Here is a 21,707-nt window from a genome sequence, read left to right on the forward strand (position 1 = left end):
TTTCTATTGTCTTTTTCTTCACTATTTCAGTTAGTTCTGCTCTATTATTATTTCTTTTCTTCTGCTGACTTGGGTTTCATTTGTTCTTCTTTTTCTAGTTCTCTAAGGTGTAACATGAGGTTATTTATTTGGATTTTTCTTGTTTCTTGAGATAGGCTTCTTCTAGTGTTATAAATTTCCCTCTTAAAACTGCTTTCGCTGAATCCCAAAAATTTTGGTAGGATATATTTTCATTGTCATTTGTTTCTATGTATCTTTTGATCTCTCCTCTAATTTCTTCTTTGACCCTGTCATTCTTTAAAAGCATGTTGTTTAATCTCCATGTATTTTGGTTTTTTCCTGCTTTCTTTTTGCAGTTGATATCCAATTTCAAAGCCTTGTGATCAGAGAATATGCTTGGTATGATTTCGATCTTCTCTCATTTGCTGAGGCTGATTTTATGTCCTAATATATGTTCTATCTTTGAGAATGTCCCATGTACACTAGAAAAGACTGTATAGTCTGATGTTTTAGGATGAAGTGCTCTATATATGTCAATTATGTCCATTTTATCTAATGTGTCATTTAAGGCTCCTGTTTTCTTATTTATTTTCTGTTTGGATGATTTATTCATAGCTGACAATGATGCATTTAATACCCTAGTATAATTCTGCTTTGGTCAATTTCTCCCTTTAGTCCTGTTAGTAGTTGCTTGGTATATTTCGGTGCTCTCTGATTGGGGGCATAAATATTGATGACTGTCACATCTTCTTGTTGTATAGTCCCCTTTACCATTGTAAAATGTCCATCTTTGTCGCTTGTTTTCTTTTTCACCCAGAAGTCTGTTTCATCTGATATCATTATTGCTACACCTGATTTTCTCTGGGTACCATTTGCTTGGAATGTCAATTTCCACCCTTTCACTTTGATTCTATGCTTGTCCTTGTAGTTGAGATCTGTCTCTTGGAGACAGCATATAGTTGGGTTTAATTTTTTGATCCATACTGCTACTCTGTGACTTTTTATTGGTGAGTTCATTCCCTTTACATTTAGGGTGATTATTGATATGTGAGTATTTCCTGTCATTCTATCTTTAGTTTTCTGGTAATGCTGTGACTCCATTTTTTTTGTCTTTTTGTTGTTGTGTAGTATTTCTGTGTGGTGGTTTTCTATGATGTTTCCCCATGTTTCTTTTTTTTATACTGTATATATTTCAGTTTTGGATTTTTTATGAGTGGTTACCGTTAATTTTATGTATAAGGAATTTTGATATTTACAGTATTTCATTTTCTTCAGCACGCTTACTTTCTCCATTCCCATATACTGGTTCAGGCCTATACTCTCCCCCTTTTTATGTTTTGGCTGCCACAAATTGTCCCTGTTGATGGTGGTCGAATAACCTCATTTAGTATTTCTTGTAGTGCAGGTTGTGTGTTAGAAGATTCCCCCAGCTTCTGTATGTCTTGAAAAGTCTTTATTCCTCCTTCATATCTAAAGGAGATCTTTGCTGGATTTATTATTCTTGGCTCATAATTTCTCTCTTTCAATAGTTTGAATATTAGGTTCCACTCCTCCTGGCTTGTAGAGTTTCTGCTGAAAAATCTGATGATAATCTAATGGGCTTTCCTTTGTAGGTTACCGTCTTCCTTTTTCTGGCTGCCTTGAGGATTCTTTCTTTGTTGTTGATTTTAGACAGCTTTATACAATGTGCTTTGGAGAAGGCCTGTTGGGATTGAGGTAATTAGGTGTTCTATTTGCTTCTTGGATTCAAGGATCCAGTTCTGTCCACAAGTTTGAGAAGTTCTCATCAACAATTTGTTTCAATATATTCTCTGTTCTTTTCTCTCTTTCTTCTCCTTCTGGTATGACCATTGTTCTTATATTGCTCTTTCTGGTGGAGTGAGAATGTTCTTTTACAGTTCTTTCATTTCTTGTAAGTCTCAAGTCTCTTTCTTCTTCCCTCTGTGTAAATTCCAGGTTCCTATCTTCGATGTCACTGATTCTTTCCTCCATCTGGTCAACTCTAATACCTAAGCTGGTTGTTTCATTCTTAATTTCTTCTATTGAGTTCTTAATCTCCAGAAATTCTATTTGGTTCTTTTTTAAAATTTCAGTTTCTATCGTAAAATGTTTATGTTGTTCTTTGGTTGTGTTTCTGAGTTCATTAAAGTGCCTTTTTTGTGTTTTCTTGCTTCTCTCGTTTTTTCAGAACTGCAATCTTGAATTTTCTGTCATTTAAGTCACATATTTCCATATCTTTAAATTCTTTTTCTGGAGACTTTTCACTTTCTTTCTGAGCTGTCTTGTTGCCTGTGTTATTCATGACTATTACTGATGTATTGTTTCTCTTCCTAGACATCTACAGGAGTGGTTTCTGCAACAGGTTGATAGGAAGAGATCTTTCATTTCTTTTCTAGTACTTGGTAGAATGTTTTATTTTCTCTCCTACTGCAGCCTTTTGTTTTCTCTCTCTCTCATGGTAGTGCTATGTTTTCTCTGCACTTTTCCAGCTTCTCACACAGGGGAGGATTTCCTGGGAAACGGGCTCTCCTCTGTTAACAGTTCGCCTGGGTCATAGGGCACCACTTCCCTGTGGGGATGCGGAGAGCCTTGAAGTTCCAAAGCTCTTTCTGCACCCGATTCAGAGCCCGTATATTTCAGCAGTTTTGTTTACTCCTGCAGGGATGCCCAGATAGGTGATGTCAGGGGCGGGGTGAGATGTGGGACGTGGCCCAGAGCAATGGCTGCGACCACCACCACAGCCGGTCCCTCTTCCACAGCCCCCTCCCTTTTGCCGGTACTAGTTGGGCTGTTAATCTGTGTCTGCAGTCCACAGTGTTCAGAACAGCAAATATTCTGTTCTTTTGATTTGACACTGCTACTGTTTTGCTTCTAGCACTGGGCAGGTGGGGCAGGGCGAGCTCTTGGTGGGTAGCGATAAGGATAGCGCAGCTAGTCTCAGTGCCTAAGGCTTTCATTCTCTGCTCCACAGTGAGGGCTTAAACCACTGTTTTCATCCTTCTTTCCTCAGTCTTTTCTGTGAGGTATCTGCTGTGAGCGTTGGTTTCAGCCGTGTTATATGCTGCCCCCTCACCCTGTGGGCCATAACGGAGTCCTAGCAGTCTGATTTCTTCCCTCTCCCACAGCTGCAGTAGTTCTGGGATGCAGCGAGCTCATAACACTCAACTAGATCTGCGCCCGCATAGCTCCATCAACGCACTTCTCCCTTCCCTCTTCCCCTGCTCCTGCAATTCACCCACCTGTAGGTGAATTCAGTAGTGAACCTTTTCGTCTTGCCTGTCTGCTGTGCAGGGAGTCCTTTGTGGAGTTATTTTTGTTTGATTAGTTGTAAATTCCAGGGGAGCTTTACAGAAGCTCACCTCACAGCCCCCATTTTGATGACATCAATTGGTATTTTCTAATACACGACCTGCACTACAAGAAATACTAAAGGAGGCTATTAGACCACCATCAACAGGGACAATTTGTGACAACCAAAACATAAAAAGGGGGAGAGTAAAGGCCTGAACCAGTATATGGGAATGGAGAAAGTAAGTGTGCTGAAGAAAATGGAATACTCTAAATTTCATACTTCCTTTTACATAAACTTAAGAATAACCACTCAAAAAAGTTTCAAACTGAAATATATACTGTAATAAAAGAATAAACAGGGAAACATCATAGAATACCACCACACAGAAATATTACACAACAAAAAGGCAAAGAAATAATGGAGACACAGCCTTACCAGAAAACTAAAGATATAATGACAGGAAATTGTCACATATCAATAATCCCCCTAAATGTAAATGGACTGAACTCACCAATAAAAAGGCACAGAGTAGCAGATTGGATCAAAAAACTAAACCCAACCATATGCTGTCTCCAAGAGACACATCTCAGCTACAAGGACAAGCATAGACTCGAAGTGAAAGGGTGGAAATTGACACTCCAAGCAAATGGTACCCAGAGAAAATCAGGTGTAGCCATAATGATATCAGATGAAACAGACTTCTGGGTGAAAAATGATAAAAAGAGACAAAGATGGATATTTCATAATTGTAAAGGGGACTATACAACAAGAAGACATAACAGTCATAAATATATATGCCCCAAATCAGGGAGTGCTGAAATGTACCAAGCAACTGCTAACAGAACTAAAGGGAGAAATTGACTAAAACACAGTTATACTAGGGGACTTAAATACATCATTGACAGCTATGGATAGATCATCCAAACAGAAAATAAATAACGAAACAGCAGCCCTAAATGACACATTAGATGAAATGGACATCGTTGACATATATAGAGCACTTCATCCTAAAACATCAGACTATACATTCTTTTCTATTGTACATGAAAAATTCTCAAGGATAGACCATATATTGGGATATAAAATCAGCCTCAGCAAATTAGAGAAGATTGAAATCATACCAAGCATATTCTCTGATCACAAGACTTTGAAATTTGATATCAACTGCAAAAGGAAAACAGGATATACCACAAATATGTGTAGATTAAACAACATAATTTTAAAGAACGATTGGGTCAAAGAAGAAATAAAAGGAGAGATGAAAAGACACATAGAAACAAATAAGAATGAAAATACAGCTTACCAAAACTATTGGGGTGCAGAAAATGCAGTTTTTCTTTTTCAAATCATTATGCTCTACACATTAAACTAATGCAATGTATATGTCATGACCTCAACAAGTCAGAACAATACAGTGTACCTGTCCTGAACATTTAAAAAAAATGCAGTTTTTTTAAAAATTAAAGTTTGTTGGGGTGACAATTTTTAGTAAAGTTGCATAGATTTCAGTAATACAATTCTGTGAGTTCACCACCCAGAGTCATTTCTCTTTTCATCACCATAAATTAGAACTCTTTTACCCCCTTCTAGAGCCCCCGTCTCCCATTACCCTCTGATAACCCCTGAAGTATTGTCTGTGTTTATGAGTTTTTATTCCTTCATTTGTTTGTCTTGTTCTTTTGTTGTTTTTAGTTTTATATACCACATATCAGTGAAATCATAGGGTTCTCTACTTTTGCTGTCTGATGTATTTCGCTTAGTATTATAATGTCAAGATCTATCCAGGTTGTCATAAATGGTACTATTTCATCTTTTCTTATCACCGAATAGTAGTCCATTATGTATGTATACCACAACTTCTTTATCCATTCATCTATTGAAAAACATTTTGGTTGTTTCCAAGTCTTGGCTACCATAAGTAAAGCTGCAATGAACATTGAGCACACTTGTCTTTATGTATAAATACTTTCAGATTTTTTGGGTAGATACCTAGGAGACAGATTGCTGGGTCACATTGTAATTCTATTGGTAATTTTTTGAGGAACCTCCACACTTCCTTCCATAGAAGCTGCACCAATCGGTGTTCCTACCAACAGTGTATGGGGGTTCCTTTTTCTCACAGCTTCTCCAACAGTTGTTACTATTTGTCTTGTTGATGATAGCCATTCTAACTGGGGTGAGGTGATATCTCATTGTGGTTTTTATTTGCATTTCTCTGATGATTAGCGATGTGGAGCATTTTTTCATATGTCTATTTGCCATTTGTATGTCCTTTTTAGAGAAATGTGTCTTCAGGTCCTCTACCCATTTTTCCATTGTGTTGTTTGTTTTTTGGTTCTTGATTTGTATGTGTTATTTGTATATTTTGGATATTAACCCCTTTCAGATGGGCTGTTTGCAAAAATCTTCTCCCATTCAATTGATTGCCTCTTTATTTTGTCCATGGTTTATTCTGCTGTGCATGATCTTTTGAGTTTGATTTAATGTCATTCATTTATTTTAGCTTTCACTTCCCTTGCCTTTGGAGTCAAATTCTTAAAATGCTCTTTGAACTCAAGGTCCATATATTTACTACTTATGTTCTTTTTCATGCAGTTTATTGTTTCGTGTCTTATGCTTAGGTCTTTGATTCATTTTGAATTAATTTTGGTACATGGTAGCCGATATCAGTCCAGTTTCATTCTTTTGCATGTGGCTTTCCAATTCTCCCAGCACCATTTATTGAAGAGGCTATCTTTTCTCCATTATATTTTTTTGATTCTTTGTAAAAAATTATCTGTCCATATTTATGTGGGTTTGTTTCTGGGTTCTCAATTATTTTTTATTGGTCTGTGTGTGTGTTTCTGCCAATACGATGTTGTTTTGATTATTGTTGTCCTTTAGTACAAGCTAAAGTCAGACACTACAAGAATTTGAGGACTGACCTCTTTAGTAAGGTTTTTAGGGACCCAGTGGTCAGGGGCATTCCAGGTAATCTTTTCCAGCACAATTTAGTTAACTGGCCATCAAAGGGCCAGTTGGGGTCTTCAGGGAACCGTGTCAACCTAGAGGCCCGATGTTGGTTTCCATTATGGATAAGTTAAGGTTCAAAGGCAGAACTGTGTTGACCACATATGTTACTTTATCCCTCTGCTCAGTTCTTGTTTCCTTATCCTTTACATGAAGAAGAAAGCAAGGGGGTTAGTAGGCCATTGTGGGTTCTGAGACAACACACTCATATTGTATCTCTAAGAATATTGTTCTGGCCAAAGAAAACTGCCAGCTCCAAGTCGGGCCTGTATCAGAGAAGGGCACCCCTTATGCAGCATTCTCCTTAGGCCATATATAGTGACTGACCCCATGACATTGGAGGTGTCAGTGTTTGGGGAGAAGAATAACATGGAACATATGCGAGCTCCTGTGAGAAAGTCATAGCACAGGCTCTGGTATCTGGCAAGGCTATCACCTGTGGCAGAGAACTACATATTTTTTGAAAAGCATCTTTTGGTGGGTTCTTGGGACCTAGTAGAAAGAGATCACCTGACCATGTAATACATACAATGTATCCATGTATCTAGAACTGCCAATTTTGAGCTGGATAATGCCAGACCTGATAAGGTTTTGTCAAGCCAGAGTACTCCATCATAAGCGACAAATTGCACATTCCAGATTGAAGCAAGGCAGAGGGCACAAATACACTGTATATATACGTACTAAAGTAAGACATTAGTTTCCCTGAACAAAGTGACATCTGTGGCCATAAAGCGTGTTTTTCTCATATAACCAGACAGTCCAAAAAGGAAGAGAATAAGCCTGTGTTTCATTTGCAGATAGATTAACGTGTGTGTGTGTGTGTGTGTGTGTGTGTGTGTGTGTGTGCTAGAAATGGACAAAGTCTGTATTGAAGCCATATGCAACAGTGACCCTGAAAGACATTGATGAGGAAATCTTCCCATGGGCAGAGCTTGAGTACTGCACTTGGAGAATGAAGCTAATGGTAAAATTCTACTGAGATTTTTTTGGACAGTAGCCAATGACTTGGCTATCTGATCAGGAGCCTTGAAGGAAAATTACTAGAGATTAGATGTCTGTGGTAGAGGCATGTGTAGTGATGTAAAGTGGAAGGTGGGGCACAAAGTAAGTAAAGTAAAGCAAAAATTTGTCAGGCTTAATGTTCGTCTAAAACTATCCACCATGGTACAGGCCATGAAAATTGAAATGAATAAAATAACCCAGTAAATTAATGTTAGCTATTCTTTGTCATCACCCCCCACCCCAAGACCTGGGACAATGGGTTTAAGAACTGAGAAGAGGGATAGAGTAACATATGTGGTCAACACAGCACTACCTTTGAAAATTAATTTATCCATAACAGAGACCAACATCAAGCCTCCAGTTTGACATCGTTCATTGTAGACCCCGACTAGCCCCTTGCTTGTCAGTTAACTACATTCTGTGGGATCAGATTCCTCTCAAAATGGATAGATGCCTATGCAGGCTATAGGTTTGCTTCATTATCTATAGAATCTCAGCTAGCACCACTGTCTTGGGGCTTATAAGATTTCTGTTCTAGAGACCCAGAATCCCAAACAGTATAGCCTCCAGCCAGAGGGGACCAGTGACTATAAAATCCCCTGGTACTATCACATGCCACCATGCAAAGGATGTCTGCTTTACCGAAAAAAATTGGATTACTTTCTAAAGACACAGCCAAAATACTGGCTTAGAGGCAACTCTCTGAATGGGCAGGGTGCCATCCTTTAGGAAATATGTAAAGTTAGATACTTCCATGTATACAATGTCTCAATAGGAAGATTACATGGGTCAGAGAGCCAAGAAATGGAAGTGGTCGTGTATCTGATCACCATCAATTCCAGTAACTGAGAAGCATATTTTGTGCTTCCTATTCGTTCAAATCTTAGCTCTGGAAGTTTGGAGGAGCTGGTACCAAAGAGGATGTACCCCTGCTAGTAGACAGAGTCAAGTTTCCATTGAATTAAAAGATATAGCTGGTACCAGAGCACCTTGGAATACTTGTATGTAAGACCCAGCAGGCAACAATTGAGTCACTATTCTGGCAAGGACAATTGGCCTGATCAGTAGGGGATAAAGCTACTCTCACAATATGGGGCATGGAGTAGTATGTGTGGAACCCACGTATTCCAATACACCCCTGTTGGTGATTCCTTGACACATTTTACTGTGAACTAATATATCCACCTACTCTTGACTTAGACAGGTATAATTATCAAGGGTTCAGCTTGAAAGTCCTGCATCATAAATGAAGCTGAGGGGAACTTAAAAGCTGACAAGAAGAAGATGACAGCCAGTAGCAGCTTCAGAGGGAAAAGGGATCTGATAGTATGTATATTCAAAGAAATAGTCAATATGAACTTTCCAACCCTGTGGAAAGAACTAGATACTCAAACCCAAGAAGCAAACAGAACACCTAATTACCTGATTACCTCAATCCCAACAGGCCTACTTCAAAAGAAACTAGTTACTTACAAGGGAGCTCCCAGAAGACTGTCAGCTGATTTCTCAACAGAAACTTTGCAGGCCAGAAGGGATTGGCAGGAAATATTCAAAGTGATGTTAAGTAAAAATATACGACCAAAAATACTCAACAGTTATCATTTAAAATTAAATAGAGGTAAAAGCTTCCCAGACAACAAAGAGCTAGAGGAATTTATCACCACCAAGCCAGTATTACAAGAAATGTTAAAGGGACTTCTTTAAGAAGAGGTCAGAGGGAGAAAGAAAAAAAGCATAAATATGAATAATAAAATGACAATAAATATGTAATTGTCAATAATCACTTTAAATGTAAATAAATTAAATGCACCAATCAAAAGACAGCTGAATGGAGAAGAAAACGATATCCATATATATGCTGTTTACAAGAGACCCACAGCAAATAAAAAAACACACACAGACTGACTGAAGTACAGGGATGAAGAACTATATTTCATGTGACTGGAAATGAAAAAAAGAAAAAACAGGATAGCAATACTTCCAGCAGACAAAATAGACTTCAAAACAAAGGCTACAATAAGAGACAAAGAAAAACATAATGTAATGATAAAAGGATCAATCCAACAAGAAAATATAACCTTGTAAATATTTATGCACCCAACATAGGAGCACATAAATATATAAAGCAAATAATGACTGACCTAAAGGGAGAGATCAGCAGTAATACATTCATATTTGGGGACTTTAATAGACCATTGACACCAATAGATAGCTCTCTGGAAAGAAAATCAAAAAAGAAACAATGTCCTTAAATGAAATTCTAGACCAGACGGACTTAATTGTTATTTTTAGAGCATTTCACCCCAAAGCAGCAGAATATACATTATTTTCCAGTGTACATGACACATCTTCCAAAATAGACAACATACTAGGCCACAAAACAAGTCTTAATAAATTTAAGAAAATTGAAATCATATCATGTCCTCTCTAACCACAATGGTATGAAACTAGAAATTGATTACAAGAAAAAAACTGAAAAACACACAAACACATGGAGGCTAAATAACATGCTATGAATCAATCAATGGTTAATAATAACATAAAGAACAAAATCAAAAGATAAATGAACCTCATTTACCTTGAGATAAGTGAAAACAAAAATACAATGACCCAAAATCAATGGCATACAGTGAAAACAGTCCTAAGTGGGGAATTCATAGTAATACAGGCCTACCTCAATAAAGTAAAATCTCAAACAAACAATTTAACCTTACTGTTAACGCAGTAGAAAAGGAACTTCAAACAAAGCCCAAGTGGGTAGAGGGAAGAAAATCATAAAGAACAGACAGAAATAAATGAAATAGAGTATTAAAAAATATACAAAAGATCAATGAAACCAAGAGCAGTTTTTTAGAAAAAGTGAAAAACTGATAAACCTTTAAACAGACTATCAAGAAAAAAGTAAGATCCAAATAAATAAAATTAAAAATGTAAAAGAAGTGACACGAAAACAACAGAAATACAAAGTATTATAAAGAAAATACTATGGGAGATTTGGATCAAAATGGCGGCGTGAGGTGAGCCTCTGTAACGCTCCCCTGGAATTTACAATGAATCGGACAACAATAACTCCACAAAGCACTCCTTGCACAGCAGACAGGCAAGACAAAGAGGCCCACTACTGAATTCACCTCCAGGTGGGTTAGGGAGGAGGGAGAGGAGAAGTGAGGAGACGGAGCCGCGCGGGCGCAGGACGCAGACCTAGCTCAGTGCTTGGAGCCCGCTGCTCCCGGATCTTCCGCAGCTGCGGGAGAGGGAAGGACTCAGACTGCTAGGGCTCCACTTACTGCCCACAGGGCTGAGGGGGCAGCATATAGCACGGCTGAACCCAACGCTCCCAGCAGCAAAGACTGAGGGAAGAGGGCTGAAATCAGCGGTTTAAGCCCTCACTGCGGAGCGGAGAATGGAAGCCTTAGGCAAGGAGACTAGCCGCCCCCTCCCTACCCTCCCAGAGCTCGCCCCACCCCCACCTGCACGGTGCTAGAAGCGATAAAGAAGCAGTGTCAGATCAAAGGACAGAATATTTGTTGCTCTGAGAACTGTGGACCGCAGACACAGATTCGCAGCTCAACTAGTTCCGGCAAAGGGGAGGGAGCTGTGGAAGAAGGACTCGCTGTGGTGGTGGTCGCTGCCATTGCTCTGGGCCACCTCTCACAAATCACCCTGCCCCTGACCCCACCTATCTGGGCGGATCCCTGCAGCAGTAAACAGAACTGCTGAAACATACGGGCTCTGAAATGGGTGCAGAAAGAGCTTTGGAACTTCAAAAGCTCTTCGCATACCTATCAACCTGTTGCAGAAGCCACTCCTGTAAATGTCTAGGAAGAGAAATAGTAAATCAGTGATTGCCATGAATAACCAAAGCAACAAGATAGCTCAGAAAGAAAGTGAAAAGTCTCCAGAAAAGGAACTTAGAGATATGGACCTTTGTGATTTAAATGACAGAGAATTCAAGATTGCAATTCTGAAAAAACTGAACGACATGCAAAAAAATACAGAAAGGCAGTTTAATGAACTCAGAAACACAATCAAAGAACACCATGAGCATTTTACAAAAGAGATTGAAATTTTGAAAAAGAACCAAACAGAATTTCTGGAGATTAAGAACTCAATAGAAGAAATTAACAATAAAATATCCAGCTTAGGTAGTAGAGTTGACCAGATGGAGGAAAGAATCAGTGACATCGAAGATAGGAACCTGGAATTTACACAGAGGGAAGAAGAAAGAGACTTGAAACCTAAAAGAAATGAAAGAACTCAACAAGAACTTTCTGACTCCACCAGAAAGAGCAATATAAGAATAATGGGCATACCAGAAGGAGAAGAAAGAGAGAAGGGAACAGAGAATATATTCAAAGAAATCGTCGATGAGAACTTCCCAAACTTGTGGAAAGAACTGGATCCTCGAATACAAGAAGCAAATAGAACACCTAATTACCTCAATCCCAACAGGCCTTCACCAAGGCACATTGTATTGAAGCTGTCTAAAATCAATGACAAAGAAAAAATCCTCATGGCAGCCAAGGAAAAGAAGATGGTAACTTACAAAGGAAAGCCCATTAGATTATCATCAGATTTTTCAGCAGAAACTCTACAAGCTAGGAGGGAATGGAACCAAATATTCAAACTATTGAAAGAGAGAAATTATGAGCCAAGAATAACATTGCCAGCAAAGATCTCCTTTAGATATGAAGGAGGAATAAAGACCTTTCCAGACATCCAGAATCTGAGGGAATTTTCTAATACACGACCTGCACTACAAGAAATAATAAAGGAGCCTATTAGACCACCATCAACAGGGACAACTTCTGGCAACCGAAACATAAAAAGGGGGAGTGTAAAGGCCTGAACTGGAATATGGGAATAGAGAAAGTAAGCGTACTGAAGAAACTGGAATACTTTAAATATCAAACTTTCTTTTACATAAACTCAAGGGTAACCACTCAAAAAACATCCAGATCTGAAATATATACTGTAATAAAAGAAGAAACAGAGGAAAACATCATAGAATACCACCACACAGAAATAATAGACAACAACAAAAAGGCAAAGAAACAATGGAGACACAGCGTTACCAGAAAACTAAAGACAGAATGACAGGAAATCCTTACATATCAATAATCACCCTAAATGTAAATGGACTGAACTCACCAATAAAGAGACACAGAGTAGCAGATTGGATCAAAAAACTAAACCCAACCTTATGCTGTCTACAAGAGACACATCTCAGCTACAAGGACAAGCATAGACTCAAAGTGAAACGGTGGAAATTGACACTCCAAGCAAATGGTACCCAGAGAAAATCAGGTGTAGCCATAATGATTTCCGATGAAACAGACTTCAGGGTGAAAAAGATAACAAGAGACAAAAATGGACATTTCATAATGGTAAAGGGGACTATACAACAAGAAGACAAAACAGTCATCAATACTTATGCCCCCAATCAGGGAGCACGGAAATATACCAAGCAACTACTAACAGAACTAAAGGGAGAAATTGACCAAAACACAATTATACTAGGGGACTTAAATACATCATTGACAGCGATGGATAGATCATCCAAATAGAAGATAAATAACGAAATCGCAGCCCTAAATGACACATTAGATGAATTGGACATAATTGACATATATAGTGCACTTTATCCTAAAACATCAGACTATACATTCTTTTCTAGTGTACATGGAACATTCTCAAGGATAGACCATATATTGGGACACAAAATCAGCCTCAGCAAATTTAAGAAGATTGAAATCATACCAAGCATATTCTCTGATCACAAAGCTTTGAAATTGGATATCAACTGCAAAAAGAAAGCAGGAAAAAACACAAATACATAAAGATTAAACAACATACTTTTAAAGAACGATTGGGTTAAAGAAGAAATTAGAGGAGAGCTCAAAAGATACATAGAAATAAATGACAATGAAAATGCATCCCACCAAAATTTTTGCGATGCCGCGAAAGCAGTTTTAAGAGGGAAATTTATATCATTACAGGCCTATCTCAAGAAACAAGAAAAATCCCAAATAAATAACCTCATGTTACACCTTAAAAAACTAGAAAAAGAAGAACAAGCGAAACCCAAGGTCAGCAGAAGAAAGGAAATAACAAAAATCAGAGCAGAACTAAATGAAATAGAGAACAAAAAGACAATAGAAAAAATGAATGTGACAAAGAGCTGGTTCTTTGAAAAGATTAACAAAATTGACAAACCCTTGGGTAGACTCACTAAGATAAAAAGAGAGAAGACACTAATTAACAAAATCAGAAAGGAAAAAGGGAAGTTATCACGGACACCACAGAAATACAAAGGATTATCCAAGAATACTATAAAGGACTATATGCCACCAAATTTAATAACTTAGAAGAAATGGACAAGTTCTTAGAAACATATAGCCTTCCAACGCTGAATCATGAAGAACTGGAAAATCTAAACAGGCCGATCACCAGTAACGAAATTGAATCAGTCATCAAAAACCTCCCCATAATCAAAAGTCCTGTACCAGATGGCTTCACCAGTGAATTCTACCAAACCTTCAAAGAGGATCTAATACCAATCCTGCTCAAACTCTTCCAAAAAACTGAAGAAGAGTCAGTACTTCCTAACTCGTTTTATGAGGCCAACATTACCCTGATACCAAAACCTGGTAAGGACAAAACAAAAAAAGAAATCTACAGACCTATATCTCTGATGAATACAGATGCTAAAATCTTAAACAAAATTCTAGCAAATCCAATACAACAATGCATTAAAAAGATTATTCATCACGACCAAGTGGGGTTCATCCCCGGGGCACAAGGATGGTTCAACATTCGCAAATCCATCAATGTGATACATCACATAAACAAAATAAAGGACAAAAATCATATGATTCTATCAATTGATGCAGAAAAACCATTTGATAAGATACAACATCCATTTATGATTAAAACACTTACTAAAATTGGTATAGAAGGAAAATACCTCAACATAATAAAGGCCATATACGACAAGCCCTCAGCTAATCTCATAATTAATGGTGAAAAGCTGAAGCCCTTTGCTCTACGTTCAGGAACACGACCAGGTTGTCCTCTATCACCTCTGCTTTTCAACATAGTGTTGGAAGTCCTCGGCAGAGCTATCAGGCAAGAGAAAGAAATAAAAGGCATCCAAATTGGGAATGAGGAAGTTAAATTGTCACTCTTTGCAGATGACATGATGCTATATATAGAAAACCCTAAAGACTCCACCAAAAAGCTATTAGAAACAATCAATGAATACAGTAAATTTGCTGGCTACAAAATCAACATACAAAAGTCCATTGCTTTCCTATATACCAACAATGAAATCTCAGAAAAAGAGATAGAAAAAACAATTCCTTTTGCAATTGCAGCAAAAAGAATAAAATACCTAGGAATAAACTTAACCAAGGATGTGAAGGATTTATATGCTGAAAACTATAAGACATTTTTCAAAGAAATTGAAGAAGACACAAAGAAATGGAAAGACATTCCGTGCTCATGGATTGGAAGAATCAACATAGTTAAAATGGTCATATTACCCAAAGCCATATACAGATTTAATGCAATCCTTATTAAAATCCCAATGGCATTTTTTAAAGAAATAGAACAAAAAATCATCAGATTTGTTTGGAACCACAAAAGACCCCGAATAGCCAAAGCAATATTAAAAAAAAAGAACAATACTGGAGGTATCACACTCCTGATTTTTCCTTGTACTACAGGGCTACGATAATCAAAACAGCTTTGTATTGGCGGAAAAACAGACACATAGACCAATGGAATAGAATTGAGAACCCAGAAATAAAACCACATAAATATGGACAGACAATTTTTGACAAAGAAGCTAAAAACATACAATGAAGGAAAGACAACCTCTTCAATAAATGGTGCTGGCAGAATTGGATAGCTACGTGGAAAAGAATGAAACTGGACTGCTATCTGTCACCATGCTCCAAAATTAATTCAAAATGGATCAAAGACTTAAGCATAAGACCTGACACAATAAACTGCATTGAAGAAAACATAGGTACTAAACTTATGGACCTTTGGTTCAAAGAGCATTTTATGAATTTGACTCCAAAGGCAATGAAGTAAAAACTAAAATAAACGAATGGGATTATATGAAATTGAAAAGCTTCTGCACAGCAAAAGAAACTATTGACAAAATAATGAGGCAAACAACTGAATGGTAGAAGATTTTTGCAAACAGTGCCTCTGATAAGGGGCTAATATCCAAAATATACAAGGAACTCATGAAACTCAACAACAAAAAACAAACAACCCAATTGAAAAATGAACAGACGACCTGAAGAGACATTTCTCCAAAGAGGATATACAAATGGCAAATAGACATATGTAAAAATGCTCAACGTCGCTAATGATCAGAGAAATGCAAATGAAAACCACAATGCGATATCACCTCACCCCAGTCAGAATGGCTTTCATCAATAAGACAAATAGTAACAAGTGTTGGAGAGGCTGTGGAGAAAAAGGAACCCTCATACACTGTTGGTGGGAATGCAGACTGGTGCAGCCGTTATGGAAGGCAGTGTGGAGGTTTCTCAAGAAATTACGAATAGAATTACCATATGACCCAGCAATCGCTCTCCTGGGTATCTACCCAGAAAATCTGAAAGCATTTCTCTATAGAGACACGTGTACTCCAATGTTCATTGCAGCTTTGTTTACGGTGGCCAAGACATGGAAACAAACAAAATGTCCTTCAATAGATGAATGGATAAAGAAGTTGTGGTATATATACACAATGGAATACTATTCCGCGTTAAGGAAAGATGATATAGGAGCATTTGTGACAACATGGATGGATCTTGAGAGTATAATGCTAAGCGAAATAAGTCAGACAGACAAAGCAGAGAACCCTATGATTTCACTGATATGTGGTATATAAACCAAAAAGAACAAGACAAACAAATGAGAAACAAAAACCCATAGACACAGACAGTAATTTAGTGGTTACCAGAGGGTAAGGGGTTGGGGGGTGGGTGATGAGGGTAAAAGGGATCAAATATATGGTGATGGAAGGAGAACTGACTCTGGGTGGTGAACACACAATGGGATTTATAGACGATGTAATACAGAATTGTACACCTGAAATCTATGTAAATTTACTAACAATTGTCACCCAAGAAATTTAATAAAAAAAAAAAAAGAAAATACTATGAACAATTTTATGCTAACAAATTGGACAATCTAAAAGAAATACATAAATTCCTAGAAACATAACATCCTCCAAGAAGAAACAGTTCATCTGAACAGACCAATTACTACTCACAAAATCAAATCAGTAATCAATAAACTCTCAACAAAAAAAAAAGTCCTGGATCAATGGCTTTAAAGTTGAATTTTACCAAACATTCCAATAAGAATTAAGACCTATTCTTCTCAAACCATTTCAAAAATTTCAAGATAAAGGAAAACTCCTAAGTTCATTCTTTGTGGCCATGATTAGCCTGATTCCAAGTCTAAATAAAGATTAAATATATATACATATTTATATAAATATATGTATATATATATGCCAATATCTGTGATGAACATAGATTCAAAAGTCCTCAAAAAAGTGTGGATGTGTATTTCATCAACACATTCAAAAGATCATATAGCATGATCAAATGGGATTTATTCTTGGAATGCAAGGTTGGTTCAACATCTGCAAATCAATTAGCATGGTATACCATCTAAACATAATGAAGGATAAAAATCACATTATCATATTAACAGATGCATAAAAAGCACTTGACAAAATCCCAAATCCATTTATGATAAAAACACTCAGCAAAGTGTGAATACAGTGAGCATTCCTCAACCTATTAATTTCCATGTATGACAAACCCACAATTAACATCATACCAGGGAAAAGCAAAAGTGATTTCCTTAAAATCAGGAATAAGGGAATGATGTCCACTTTCATCGTTTTTATTCAACACAGTATGGGAAATCCTAGCCACAGCCATCAGACAAGAGAAAGAAATAAAATACACCAAAATCGGAAAAGAAGTAGTAAAACTATCATTATTTGCTGATGACATGATACTATATAGACAGAATGCTAGATTCCACCAAAACTTTTAGAACTTATCAATGAATTCAGTAATGTATCAGGATACAAAATTAATATTCCAAAATCAGTTGTATTTTTATACACCAATAATGAACTATCGGAAAGAGACTTTAAGAAAAGAATTCCATATACAATTTCAAAAAAAAAAAAAAAAAAAAAAGAACCAGGAATGTTTACTCCAGAAGGTAAAAATCCTGTACTTGGAAAATTATAAGACACAAATAAATGGATGCATATACTGTGCTTATGGATTGAAAGAATTAACACTGTTGAAAGATCCATACTACCAATAGGAATCTATAGATTCAGTGAAATCTCTATCAAAATACCATTGTCATTTTTGGCAGAACTGGTAAAAATAATCCTATAATTTATATGGAACCACAATAGACCCTGAATAGCCACAGTAACCTTGAGAAAGAAGAACAAAGTCAGGAGATACCATGCTACCCAATATCAAATTATATCACATGACGATAGTAACCAAAATAGCACGATAATGGCATAAAAACATACACATAGATCAATAGAATACAATAGAAAACCCAGAAATTAATCCATACCTATATGGTCATTTAATTTATGTCAAAAGAGAAAAGAACATACAGTGGGGTAAAGAATATTTACTCAATAAATGATGTTGTGAAACCTGGATATACACATGTAAAAAAATGAAACTGGACTACCTCCTTATTGCATATACAAGAATAAAATCATAATGGATTGAAGAAGTAAAGGTAAGACTGAAACCATAAAACTCCTAGAAGAAAGCATGTTATAAATACCCTGACAGTGCTCATGGTAATATTTTTTTTTGATACATCCCCTTGGGCAAGGGAAACAAAAGAAAATAAAATATTAAGAAATGAAACTACATCAAACTAAGAAGTTTTATGCACAGCAAAGGAAATCATCAACAAAACAAAAAGACAACTGACTTAATGGGAGAAAATATTCATCAATGATACATCTGATAAGGGGTTAAGATCCAAAATTTATAAAGAGCTTATACAAATCAACACCAAAAAACCAAATGATCCAATTTAAAAATGGCAGAGAACCTGAATAACCATTTCTCCAAAGAGGACATACAGATGGCCAATTGACATAGGTAAAATTGCTTAGCATCACTAATCATCAGAGATATGCAAATTAAAACCAGGAGATATTTCCTCATACATATCAGTATGGTTATTATCAAAAATTCAACCTATAATACAAACAAGTGTTTGTGAGTATGTGGAGAAAGCAGAATTTTCATGCACTGTTGGTGTTATTGCAACTTGGTGCAGCCTCTATAGAAAAAGTGTGGAGGTTCCTCAAAAAAATAAAAATGAAAATTATGACCCAGCAGTTCTGCTTTTGGGTGTTTGTCTAAAGAAATCGAAAACACTAAGTTAGAAAAGATATATGCACCCCTTGTTCACTGTAGTAATATTTTCAATAGCAAGATATGGAAGTAATGTAAATGCCCATCAATAGAAACTTGGGTAAAGAAAAGGTAGTACATATATACAATGGAATATTACTCAGTCATTAAAAAAATAAAATCTTACCATTTGTGACAACATGATAAGTGAAATAAATCAGACGTAAAGAGGCAAACACCACATGATCTCTTACCACATGATCACTTATATGTCAAATCTACAGTACAAAACAAACAAACAAACAAACAAAAACCAGAAACTAAGTCACAGGTACAGAGAATAACCAATGGTTCCCAGACAGGAGGGGGTTTGGGGTGCTGGTTGAAAAAGGTGAAGTGATTATGAAATACAAATTTGTAGTTACAACATAGTCATAGAGATATAAAACACACCATATGGAATATAGTCAACAATATTGTAATAACTTTTTACAGTGTCAGGTGAGTACTACACTTATTGAGGGGGGGTCACTTCATAAATTATATAAATGTCCAAGCAGTATGCTATATACCTAAAATAATATAAACTAAAATTGAATGTCAACTATAATTGAAAAATTAAAGTCTATTGCAGTATTAGGTAGAGGAGTGTCATAATTCAATTTATATTTAAATGAATCATTCTGGTTGCCAGGTAGAGAAGAGACTATGGAGGGATAAAAATGGAAGAATCAATATCAGTTAAAATGGAAAAGTCTGGATAAAATATGATGGTTGTGTGGTTTAAGATAGTAGCAATGAAGGTGATGAAAATACATTGGGCATATTTTAGAGGAAGAACCTGAATTGTTTGCTGATATATTGTGTGTGGGTTTTGATATTTAATGAAATAGGGGTGACTGTAGGAGGAGTGTGTTTTATAGGTAAAAATAAGAATTTGATTTTGGACACATTAAGTTGGGATTGGTATTAAAATTCAGCTAGTTATGTTGAGTAGGCAGTTAGATGTAAGAGCGAAAAAAAGTTCCAGAATTACAAATTTGGGTGCCATAGATTTATACATAGTAGAAAAATGCTGTAATGCCCATATACATACCACCAATTAGATTTAAATTACAAAAAGGTAGGTTTTACATAGGAAAGCAATTTAATTATCATAAAACATTAGTGTATTTATGCTTTGTCATCTTTGTATTTTGTGGTATAAGTACTTGAAGTGAAATATAACATTGTGATTCAATGTAATGAAATATTATGAGACAACGTGGTTTCACTAATTTTTGCTAGTCTTGACTAGGGAAAGGTAAAAAGGTACAGAACGGACCAAAATAATCTCAAATGTAAACATCTCAAATATAGTAAAATTGTGTTGAAATGTATTTCTTTTAATTTATAATAAAAAGAAAAAAAGAGTGATATCAGAAACATGGCAGTATGAGAGGTGCTCCTTGAAATCTTCCCTGGAAGTTATAACAAATTGAACAGGTACAATTCAACAAAGGATAACCTATACAACACACAAACACCCCTGAGAGATCTGCACATCAAAACATCAAAAGGTGGGTGAATCAATGTGAACAAGAGTGGAGGGAAAGGGGAAGTGCAGCGACACGGGCCACAGGACTCAGCCCAGAGCTCACTGCAGTCCTGGAAGAGGGAAGGACTCAGACTGCAGGTGCACTTTCTGTGTCCTACAATTCTGCCTGAGGGATGAGAATATAGATGGCTGAATCTGGTGATCCAAGCAGAGAGCATCAGGCAAAGACCAAACACAGAAGGGTGAGAACTGCAGATCAAGTTTTCACTGCCAGGCAGTAAACAAATACATTGAACCTGGCTGCCACTTCACACCCTCCCAGAGCTTGCCTCCCCTAATAATTCCAGTATTAGCAGTGGACTCCAGAAAAAACTGTAGCAGTGTCATATTGAAGAGCGGAATATCTACAGGCATGAGAGCTAAAGAGACAGTCTCAGAGCAGCAACCAGGAAGGAGATGTAGGAGCAAGACAGCTGTGGGCTGGAAGTTGCCATTGCTCATAGCGACAAACACACCTGTGATATTTCCCAGCCCACTTTGCCCTCACCTATCCAGGTTCATCCCTGTGGAGATAACCCAGGTTGCTGAGACACACTATGCTTCAGCCTGCAGGGGCAGCACTGGAATTTCAGAGGCTCAGAAACTCATTGCTCACCACAGCCTCCCATGGGGCCAGAGCACTGAGACCCAGGTGACCTGATCACAGAGAAGCCCACCTCCCAGGAAACCTACTATCGCATGAGAATCTAGAACAACACAAGAGGAAAATAAATGCTACAGCCTGACAGAAAATAAAATGTGCGAGTGCAAGAGAAAATAAAACGTTCCAGTGATACTGTCTGGAAAGCAAAGACCTTTTCATATCAATGTTTTGCAGAATCCACACCTATAGATGACTAGAAAGAGAAATAATAATTAATTAATTGCTATTAATAATGAAGGTAATAAGGCAGTTCAGGAAGAAAATGAAAAATCTCTAGAAAATGAACTGAAAGACATGGAGATATGGGACTCAAATAAAAGAGAATTCAAATTACACTTCTGAAAAAACTCAACGAGTTGCAAGAAAACTCAGATAGGCAGTTTAACAAACTCAGAAATAAAATCAATGACCAAAACAAATATTTTACCTAACAGATTGAAATTTTTAAAAAGAATCAAATAAAAATTCTGGAGCTGAAGAAATCAATAAAAGAGATGAAGAATGAAATAATGAGCTTAGGAAATAGAACTGACTAGAAGGAAGAAAGAATTAGTAATATCAAAGATAGAAATCTGGAAATGACACAGATGGAGAAAGAGAAAGACTTGAGAGTTAAAGAAATAAAAGACCTGCCTGACTCCATTAGAAAGAGCAACATATAAATAATGGGTATACCAGAAGGAGAAGAGAGGGAAAAGGGAACTG

This window comes from Rhinolophus hipposideros (genome assembly GCF_964194185.1).
Source record: "Rhinolophus hipposideros genome assembly, chromosome: 13".
Taxonomy (NCBI): Eukaryota; Metazoa; Chordata; class Mammalia; order Chiroptera; family Rhinolophidae; genus Rhinolophus; species Rhinolophus hipposideros.